Below are 10,849 nucleotides of genomic sequence, written 5' to 3'. Positions count from 1 at the left end.
GTGAAATACATCCTCCATTCCTGTAAATTTATGTTCAATGTTTTTCTTTTTTCTTTTTTCTTTTTTTATCTGATAGCAGGCGGCTTACGAATATGGAGCGCCAGTAATCATTGAGAAAGAGGTTAACCATGCAGCATCTTCCTTTCTTTAAGCCGAGAATTTCAATTATTCCTCAGTCTGGAAAATTCGGTGGTAGATTTGTGAGTAGTGGGTATTGGGTAGTAAAATGAAGAATCTGAGCATTTATCTTGATTAGATTCTCTACATCCATGGTTAGGTGGCAGCAAAGTTAGATCCCTCATTGCACATCAATCGAGAGAATTAGGGCCTACAAATATCACTGTTCGAAATGGTGCAAAAGTAAATTCAACCATTAGCTACATGGATTTTGTTATGGTCACTTAGGAGCATTTGATTAATAATGGTATTTTGTTATGGTATTTTAGGTGCATTTGATTAATAATGGTTTTTTCAAAATTTGAGGATGAATTTTGAATTATTTCTTCTATTCTAGAAGCATTGACAACAGTGCAAGGACGAGAGAGCAACAGAAAATGCTTGGTAGACTGTGTCCTTGAATTTGGCAGGAATTCCTTTAGAGGTATTTATCTATTGATCAAACCATGTCAGTCCTAATGCTACAGAGATTATGTGAAGACTATTTGACCTCACTGTTATGAGAACATATGAAGCAATTTGAACAACTACAGCTACAACGTCAACAATAATGTTTCAGCCTTGCTTAAGTCAATGCAGCGCAATCAAACTTTCCAAAAGCAGAAGTTCCTAAGCGCATTGAATGACAGTCAACAGAATTTCAGACTTCCCTACATTCAGAACATGCATTGGACCACCTAAGCAACTGCTCATCACAGAGATTTTGAATTCTTTTCAACAGGACTAAGATTGGTATACGTCAAAATTTTTTGGATACTCACTCAAAATAGATTGTTCTTTCTACAACTGATCTGTATAATAGTTTCTATGGTATACATGAAAATTGTCATAATTTGTGCATGGAACGAACGGTAGCAGCTTACTATATTCTGTGTATAGCAATAGGTATATACAATCAGTGTATCAGGTGCAAAGAAACTGTCTATGGCTTCAGGCCTTTATTCATCAGACCATTGTAGCATTTCACTATGGTATATTATTGTTTATAGAGGAGTAGACAAGTTGTTCATACAAAAGCCTTCCTAAAGATGAGAAGGCTTATACTTCCAATTTCTGCATAAGAGCAAAAACTTGTATGATAATATTCCTATATTCAATCAGAAGGTTTGCAGTTAAAATCTCCATAGTATTCATGGGATGCATAGCTATAACAATCATCAGATCAGAATGTTTGCAAGAGATCAGGAGACCCATATCTGCAATTAAGTTTCTATATCAAACCATACTAAAGCAACAATATCAAATAAGGAGGAGACATTACATAAGAAAGTCTCCAAGACTTGCTAATATTGCTTGTCATGGTATGAAAAATCTGGTTTACCTCTGTATCAGATCTGTAAAGATCTTAGAATGAGATCTAGACATATTAATGTGAAAAATTTTGTGTATATTAGATATAAAATATTTGAGTTTTGGGTTATCAAAGCTATAGATTGAGAACTACATGGATTGCTTGATAGGATGGCTGGTTCGATTTGTATATGAGGATTGCTAGCTTCTTTGTGGTGGTAGTGTGAGATCAATTGGGAATTGCTACTCATTTCATACTTCAAGAGGGAAATGAATTTCCCAATGATGGCGGTGATGAAGGAACCCAGCAAAAGCACAGAGAATAGCATAGCTGATTGAATAAAAAAATCAATTGTGTAAATACAAATAACACACCCTACAAAGTGATGTCTTCTTTTTCTGTAAGGTTATCATTTTATCAGTATTTATAGAACATAAATAGTTAGCAAAGCTACAAATGTCAAATGTTAATTGGTCTCTATTAGTCAATTCCAGTTTGTGCCAATATGGAATACTGTCCAGCATGTTTCTTTGCAAAGTAACAATTGGTTTTCTGCAGTATGAAGGAGTTGCAGCAGAAGATGGCCGGAAGCCAAGCATCTTTGACACTTTCACTCACAGGGAAGGTATGTTTCATCACATATCTTCATTCATCCCTTCATTTGCATTCTACCCAGTTCCTTACTTTACTTTGGGACTTTCAAGGCCAAGGCTAGAAGTGAGCTGTTGTTTTTTAACCGAATTGTCAGGGATTACTGTGGATTGAGGTAAGGGAGATGTAGCTGTTGATCAATACCATTGTTACAAGGTATTATTATCTACAAATCTAAGAACAATAAATGTCACTAGGACAACCTATATGCAGTGGCTACTTGTAAGCCATCCTCAAGCTTTATGTGCATGTCCAACCCCATTATTGTTGTTTTCATACTAATGTATCAATAGTTAAACTCCTAGATGATTTGGGTATCAACTTGATGCAAAATTTCATGTGGGTTTTGAAGGAGGATATTGATCTAATGTCTGCGAAGGAGTAGATGCCTTTAGATTTTCAATCTCATGGCCCAGGCTTATTCCTGGTATATTTCTCTTTGAGCTCTGACCACATGTTTAATCCTGAGAATTTAGTAAACACTCAATTGGCAATGGTAGGAAATAACTATTTCACATATATTGATGTAGATGGCGAAGGACCCATCAACCCAAAAGGCGTTGAGTACTATAATAACCTCATAAATGAGCTTTTGTCCCATGGTAGTATTTATTGACAAACTTGTCTCTCTACTTTGTTTTTATTCCTGTGACTATCATCCTCAAAACTGTTAATCGTTTCACAATGCATGTCTCAGGCATTCAACCACATGTGACATTGTACCACTTTGATCTGCCCCAAGCTCTGTAAGATTCCTATGGAGGTTTCTTAAATCCACAGATTGTGTAAACATCTTATGTCATCTCCTGTTCTTTTTTTTCTTCCCATGTGGGTTGACACACAAGTCAAAGGATCAATTTATTGGTGCATTAATAATCTTATGGTTAGAGAAGTAGAGTTTTCTAATCTACTTCGATCTTATGCAGGGAGGAAAGGTTATGCAAATGTGTGTTTCAAAGAGTTTGGTGATCGAGTGAAATATTGGTCCACTTTCAATGAGCCCAATGTTTTTGGCACTACAGGATATGATGACGGTGTTTTCCCACCTCAAAGATGTTCCCAACCATTTGGAAATTGTACTGCTGGAAACTCAACTGTTGAGCCATATATTGTTGGTCACCATGTTTTGCTATCACATATAGCTGTTGTGGAGCTGTACAGGAAAACCTATCGGGTTCTTTTCCTCTCTGATCTATGTTCATCTCCATTCATTCTATGAGATTTTATAAATTTCTCGATGAATGCAGGAAAAGCAAAAGGGCTGGATTGGATTAGTAATTTTAGTACATTGGATGATACCTCTCACCAATAAATCCACAGATGTGGCTGCTACTCAAAGAGCAAATGATTTTATGGTGGGCTGGTGAGTGATTTCTTTAACAATGAATTTTCAAGTTAACTTATGTTTCCAAAACCTTGAGTACCATAGAGCAGTCTCACCAATTGTTATTTCTCCTCTTTTTCGGTTGGGGTTTTCGTAGTAATTCAAATAATTAATAGCTATATTGTTGAAGTGGATGCAAATAGGTGTACTTTTGTTTGGTTGAGGGTAGAAAACCACCCTGAATTAATTTCTTTTTTCTAAAATCCAGGCTTTTAGACCCATTTGTTTCTGAAGACTATCCAGGGAGCATGAGGAATATAGTGGGTTCTCGATTACCTTCATTTGCAAAGGAACAGGCTCAAAAGTTACAAGGGTCATTGCACTTCGTTGGTGTCAATCACTATGTTACTAAGTATTGTTTTGATGTTCCAAGAAAAGGTGAACTTATGTCAAGAGACTATGCTCAAGATATGTCCATTGGAACTGCAGGTACGAGAGTCATTCTCACAAATAGATTTAACTCAATAAATCTCATCTTCTAACAGCCTTTCAACTTGGCCTCCTTAAATCTATGAAGAATAGCGTTACTGTCTTGAAATCATAAAGGAAAATGGTTTTGATTCGTTGAAGTTTTATGTTATTTTAAATTCAAAAGTGATACATTGCAAGAACATTGGTATTAAGAACATTTTATGGTTGTTTTGTATTGCTTGATGAATGCAGTGGAACGAGATGGAATTCCCATCAGCTTTGATGTAAGAAGATTTTGAAGAATCACATGTCCTATTATAATCATATGTTTTCTTTTTCTTTTTAGCAGGAGCTTTTTATAAATATGAGTATGTAGATTTTTACAGTTCGATAGAAATTTTGGATTTAAACTATGCCTTAATTTAGAAACATAATTCTAAACTGAGAGACAAATAGAATCCAAAAATTTGACTAAACTTTTTATAAATTTTAAACAGTATGTTCTAAGTATGTTTATATCCTGACAAAAAAATATTTACCTCATGCTGAAATTTGTGGCAGAGATCATTTTTGGGTATGCCAGTTGTACCACAAAGCATGCAGGCAGTGCTTGAATATATTGAGGACCGTTCCCATAATACTCCTATTATTGTGCATGAAAATGGTGGGCACTCTTCTTATGTTATTCCTCTACCACAAGTTAGGTTTTCAAGTCCTCAATGAGAGCTCTCTGTACACTTAAGATTTATGCAGGTTCAAGAAAATATACGCAGATTGGTGCTACACTTTTTGATCATTGACCATCTAATTATTTGTTTTGGACTTATGTCTGGAAAGGATTTTCAGAGCCTAATAATTCTTCTATTCCCCTTTCTGAGGCTTTGAATGACCAATTTAGGATGGATCTCCATCAAGAGGTCCTTCAGTATGTGCTTGCAGCAATAAGGTATACCATTTCTGAAACATAAAACGTTTATTCATTGTGGCAGGAATTTGTGAAATGATGAATATCTCTCAGAAATAAAACGTTTATTCATTGTGGCAGAAATGGGTCAGACATCTGTGGATACTTTATATGGTCTTTCCTAGATGACTTTGAAGTTTTGAGTGGTTACACTTGGCAATTTGGTCTTCATTATGTGGACTTAAATGACTTTGAAGTTTTGAGTAGTTACACTTGGCGTTTTGGTCTTCATTATGTGGACTTCAATGACAATTTGAAGCATTATCCCAAACTATCTGCTCATTGGTACAAGAGTTTTCTGCAGAGGCGGGAAAGCAGGGAATCAATACTTGAATCTCAAATTCTACTCAACACCTACACTCCTATGAACGTCTCATAGAACCAAGAATTGAAACTCAATTTTATGAAAACAATGTGGTATATTTTAGGCATGATTTTCTTATACAAATTTGATATTTATGTTTATATTCACTTCCAAAAATGCTTTTATAGCATTTAATATATGATGTTTATGGTAGGAAACAATGTATTAAAAAATCTCAATTATTTTTTTTATTTTTGTTTTTTAAGTTAGGATAGATCATATAAGTGTTAATGGATGTTCTTTTTTTCATTATCTTTATCATCATCACCATATTGGAATTTTCTAAAATTTCACTAGCTATCTCCAAATTGTTCTTTGGACCCTTACAAATTGTTCAATATTATATTTTTTTATTCTAGAGGCATCCTAGTCTTAAAGTGATATTTGAAACAAACTTTATGAGTCGTATACTTCAAAATAGGAGCTTCGGTGCTTCATGTTTGTCACAAGCAAAATCACGGCAGCTTAAATTATGAAATATTGAATGACAATCTTCGTTTTCTTAGAAAATATGACTCTAGTGCTCGCTAGCTGGTTTATTATTTTTCAATAGTCGTTGTTGGTGTGCCTAATGAGTATTCCTCATTATCTACACATATATGCCTTGTCTATTATTGTGGAGGTTGTTGAATCTTAGTTGGATATGAGAGATTCTCTCCAACAAGATTTTCTCCTAGAATAGAATGTGGAGTTAAGTTGTTGTTGGCTTGAAGTCTCAATGGAATAGTATATTTATCTTTAGTTGAAAACCTCCATGTCTAAATTCACATTGAACTAGATGGAATAAACAATTCAATGTGTTTATGTGTGTTATGATTGTATTTTTGTGAATTATTGTGTTTCTTATTCAATTCTTTTGAAGTAAATTTGTTACAATAGTTTAGTTATTTTGAGAGCTAATCCTTGAAATAATTGAAGAAACCACAAAAGAGAAACTCTGTACATACATGTTTCCTATCATGTTGGAAACTCTATACATAAAGTAACTGACATTTATGTGGAACAACTTGCTCTTTTTGTCCTTCTCAAATTCTTCAAGGATCTCTTAAAGTACATAATTGTTTTATAAGCTTCTTAAGAACTTGAATATGTTCCTGGGTTGGAAAACTAAAATGGTATTTTATTATTAAACAAGGTCATTCTATGTAGGGTTGAAATTTGATATCCTACCTCGCAAGTTAAGAATTTTTTATGAGAATTTCTAATTTAAATACTCATTTCATCTAATGTTCAAATTTTAATTCTTTAGTTGATCTCTTAATGTACACAATTGTTCCTTCTCAAATTCTTTAGTCATCCTTTTCAAATTCTTCAATAATCCTTTATTGTATACAACTCTTTTATCAAGCTTCCTAAAGCTTTAGTATATTCCTAGAATACAAAACTAAAATGATATCTTGTTCTTTAACAATTCATTTTATGCATGGTTGAGAGAAAAATGCATATTATGCTAATTGAGGAATGTTTCTCGCTTGTTGAACTTATAGTATTGAATTTAACACACTAACACTTTACAACAATGAACTAACAATATTCATGATGAAAATAGCAATATGGAAGATTCATCTGCATAATGAAGAAGGCAATATGGGAGATTCCAATCACGTTCCAAGGCATTTTTTAAAATGTGGATGTGACAAAAGGTTGTTGTGGAAGTTGTTTTTTGTATATGGGAAATTTCTTGATCATTGTGTATAATCCTAATGTTGATAGATATGTCTACTAAGTGGTTCCAGTTAATGGGGCATTGATTTGAGCGTTCAATATATTCTTATTCTTTATCAAAGTATTCTTTTGTTGTATTTGTGTTCTTCAATTTATGCCTTACCGCGTTTCCTTTGCAACATCTGATGCAAATGCTAGTTTTACATTTTCACACCTTTACTCTTACTCTTATTTTAATATGTAAAGGACATTACCTTTGTCTATTAGCCCTAGAGATTATAGTAAATGCTTCCGAGTCTAAGTATTTGTAATTTTGGTAGATTTTATTAGTATATTTGTAAATCTTAATACAAGATTACTTAGAGTTCTAGAATTTTTAATTATTAATAATTTATGTGAACGAAGATTATAGGATTCGCTTCCGGGTCCAATTATTAGTCTTTTGGTAAATTTTTATACAGGGTTAATTAAAGTTACAAAATTTTTAACTACCAATAATGTATATGTAAATGCCTTACACGTAAAAATTTTAAATTATAAATTTTTTATGGATTAAGAAGCTTATTGAGACTGATTAATTTAAACTTGAGGTGAATGTTAAAAAAGCATTTAAAACTTAAAAAAACTATATAAAATTTGCATTGATACATATTTTCCACGTCACGAGTGTGTCCCTGGATTGAAATAATTGATGTTCTAGGTACGCATATTATTGTTGACCGGAATTAAGGGGCCATCGATCACATTCCCCATGTTTCTTCATGCTAGCTCGTTGGATATCCAAAAATTGAATAGATGCTTCATACTTACAAGTTGTAAACAAGGACAGTTGCGACGCAACGAGTCCCTGCATCAAGTTAACACATGAGTTTGTGAAGATGCATTGGTTGATCCGGAGATCGTGTCTCGTGAGGTTGGCCTTTCGTTTACACTGATATCTTGATAAATAATTTGACTTGTGGTCAATATTTAAAAAGTATGGAATGGAAGTAGAATCAAAGTGGTGTAGGATGGAAATAGCTTAAAAACTCGAGGATGTAAAGAACTCTTTGAAATTTTTCACGAGGTGGAGCATCGTGTTTCCTGAAAACCTGCTCACTGAGCTATCAGAATTATAATTATTTTAAGTCGTTATTACGTGTATGGTATTGTATGTTCCATTAAATAATATGCGCCAGCGTAAGTTTAGTCATCTTCATCGAAAGAGAAAAGGGTAGTGACCTATGCTCAAAAGCCAGCCCGTGGGCTTTGAAATTTTTGTCCGGATACTCGAGCTGGTTCCCACAGAAGGTAAGTTTATTGCCAATGGCTTGAGCCAATAGTTTTAACAATATACAGTGAAAGATACTATACTAAGTGACTGATGGAAGAGCGAGGTTCCATGCAGATTTTTGGGTTTTGGAAAAGCACGAAACAAATTTGTATGCTTTGAATAGTAACATCTTTTCATCCGCATGGGCAGTGTTCTTGATGTACATCCGCGAAAAATACTGCGTTATTCCTATGGCCTCTCGTATATTTTAACGCCATATGTAACTACTCTTCTAGTCCCTATGGTATTGTATGTTCCATTAAATAATATGTGCCAGCGTAAGTTTAGTCATCTTCATCGAAAGAGAAAAGGGTAGTGACCTATGCTCAAAAGCCAGCCCGTGGGCTTTGAAATTTTTGTCCGGATACTCGAGCTGGTTCCCACAGAAGGTACGTTTATTGCCAATGGCTTGAGCCAATAGTTTTAACAATATACAGTGAAAGATAATATACTAAGTGACTGATGGAAGAGCGAGGTTCCATGCAGATTTTTGGGTTTTGGAAAAGCACGAAACAAATTTGTATGCTTTGAATAGTAACATCTTTTCATCCGCATGGGCAGTGTTCTTGATGTACGTCCGCGAAAAATACTGCGTTATTCCTATGGCCTCTCGTATATTTTAACACCATATGTAACTACTCTTCTAGTCCCCACCGTTGCTAAGGCAGCAAGTCCCTGCCACCAAAGCAGCATATACCGAGTTGGAAAAGACACGCGTCTTGCATGCATGCTATTTCTGGTATGTCGTTTTAATGTTCCTCTCCTAAACGCGACAAGTGGATTGGCACGACGACTTGCATGGGCTCGCATGTTGAACAGGTCTGTTACAACGCTTGCTACAGACCTGCGAAGATAAAGCCGAGATAATGATAGATTCAGTGAGATTTTACAGACCTGCGAAGGTAAAGCCGAGATAATGCCAGATTCAGAGAGATAAATCCATTGGCCGCAAAGCCGGTTGGAAGCTCTCACTGTTGGTGTTCATCATAAGAAAGAGAGGAGATATTCTTCAGCACTGCAATGACGCCGAAGCATTTAATTATAATGGCATTCAAAATCATGAGGAGCGGAGTTTGATGATGAGCTCGTCTTCTTCTTCTGTGAAGCTTCCACGCTTCAGATCGGGACGCAGGTAGTTTATCCATTGCAGTGTGCAGCTCTTGCCTTCGCAAGTAGAATCGATTGTGCGCGGAGTAATCACAAGTCACTTTGCTACCGACAAATATCTTCCTACTGCCCTCCTGCGCATGCATTTTCATACAACTTTGTGATTAAGCATGGAGGTGCCCAGGTGAGTTACTGAGATCCGCTTACTGCATTCACTGTTCTTATGCCACGATTCATGAATTTTGTCTGCCATTTCTCTGTACTTCTGTCATCATGTCTCTTTAAATAAACGTTCCAATTGTGCCTCTTACGTACATGCTTTTTCAAACTTTACATTTTTATTACCATCGGAGAACAGAAAATGAAACTAGCATTACTATTTCAATAAGAAATACCATTATAGCTTAGTATTCACAAGGGATAGATTGAGCTTGTTAATTTTGTGAACAAGGGATAGATTGAGCTTGTTAATTTTGTATTAAAATTATGCAATGGTATTGAACTTAATTATTAAATTTTAATGTACATAAATACACCACTGTAAAAACATGTCATCGTTAGCAATGTAAATATCACATGAAACCCAGCTAAGCTAAAATCTGGTCAAATTGTTCTCATTTGCCAACAGAATTTTTATTAAATTTTGCGATTGTCATCTGTGCGGCCTTCACTGTACCGCATAAGGTTTTTACAGGTTTCTAAATTGACTGGTAACTTCATAAAAATGCATAACTAATCGAAATTTTCATACAGTGAAGCAGAAATCGCAGGATTTTAACCTGGTAAAGCATTTTGTATCCTGTTTGGAGCACTGCTGCAATGGAAAATCAGCTTCCAGCCCGACTGGACTCCATTATTATGCAGAAGGCTTCATCAGACTAGCAGCGAACCAGTTCGAAATCAGAATTAATTAGCTGAATGGACTTTCAGAATTAATTAGCTGAATGGACTTACTGGTATAGCAGGTAGGAGAATGGACGAGTCGGCTCCTGTTCAGCTAAAACTCCCAGGCTCGCTGCTGCTTCAAAGTTCAGGTATGCTAGACAGTCTTAGTTGCCAAATTTCCCTGCATCAAATCATAACACATTAGTTTCACTTTGATGTCTTTTACATGCATGGAATTTTGATAAGCTTCCCTGCGCAGGCCACAGGTTGTCACGAAGGAAGAATGCTTACATTAATAGCCAGCCAGTCTTACCCTTTCATTTATTTATGCCTGGAGCGCAGGACCGATGAGCTTGCAGGTGTACATGACCAAAATACCGTGGCAGGCGTACATGTAACGATGGCGCATGAGCTTGCAGGTGTACGGCGGTGCTACATGAGGTGGCAAGCATACAGCGTGCTGTAGTAGGGTACATACAATAGCAGTGGTATTAATCTCTAACATTAAACGCTAGAGGATTAATGCTAGCATTACTTCATGCACGAGTGAACAGCAGCTTGTTGTAATTACCTGTACTCCGCCTATAACCTATGCTTTTTTGCCTCTAGCCTCGGGAAGAGGCCAAATAACACGGTGA

The 10,849-nt window shown here is 35.6% G+C and overlaps 1 long non-coding RNA gene and 1 pseudogene across 1 annotated transcript; one reads left to right on the top strand and one right to left on the bottom strand.

Annotated features, from left to right (window-relative positions):
- Positions 1-2,471: 2,471 nt before the first annotated feature.
- Positions 2,472-4,213, top strand: LOC149256009 (beta-glucosidase 22-like; annotated as a pseudogene).
- A 5,866-nt stretch (positions 4,214-10,079) lies between these two features.
- LOC149256008 (uncharacterized) lies at positions 10,080-10,490 on the bottom strand. The gene is made up of 2 exons (XR_016266438.1): positions 10,281-10,490; positions 10,080-10,204 (listed from the first exon to the last, which is right to left on the bottom strand). It is a non-coding gene; the product is annotated as an uncharacterized LOC149256008 (long non-coding RNA).
- Positions 10,491-10,849: the final 359 nt, after the last annotated feature.

The sequence above is a fragment of the Pinus tabuliformis genome, chromosome 7 (assembly GCF_031772625.1).
Source record: "Pinus tabuliformis cultivar Carrire ecotype Pingquan chromosome 7, CPIR1, whole genome shotgun sequence".
NCBI classification, from domain to species: Eukaryota; Viridiplantae; Streptophyta; class Pinopsida; order Pinales; family Pinaceae; genus Pinus; species Pinus tabuliformis.
The sequence above is the reverse complement of the archived record's forward strand: the minus strand, read 5'-3'. Positions and strand labels throughout refer to the sequence as shown.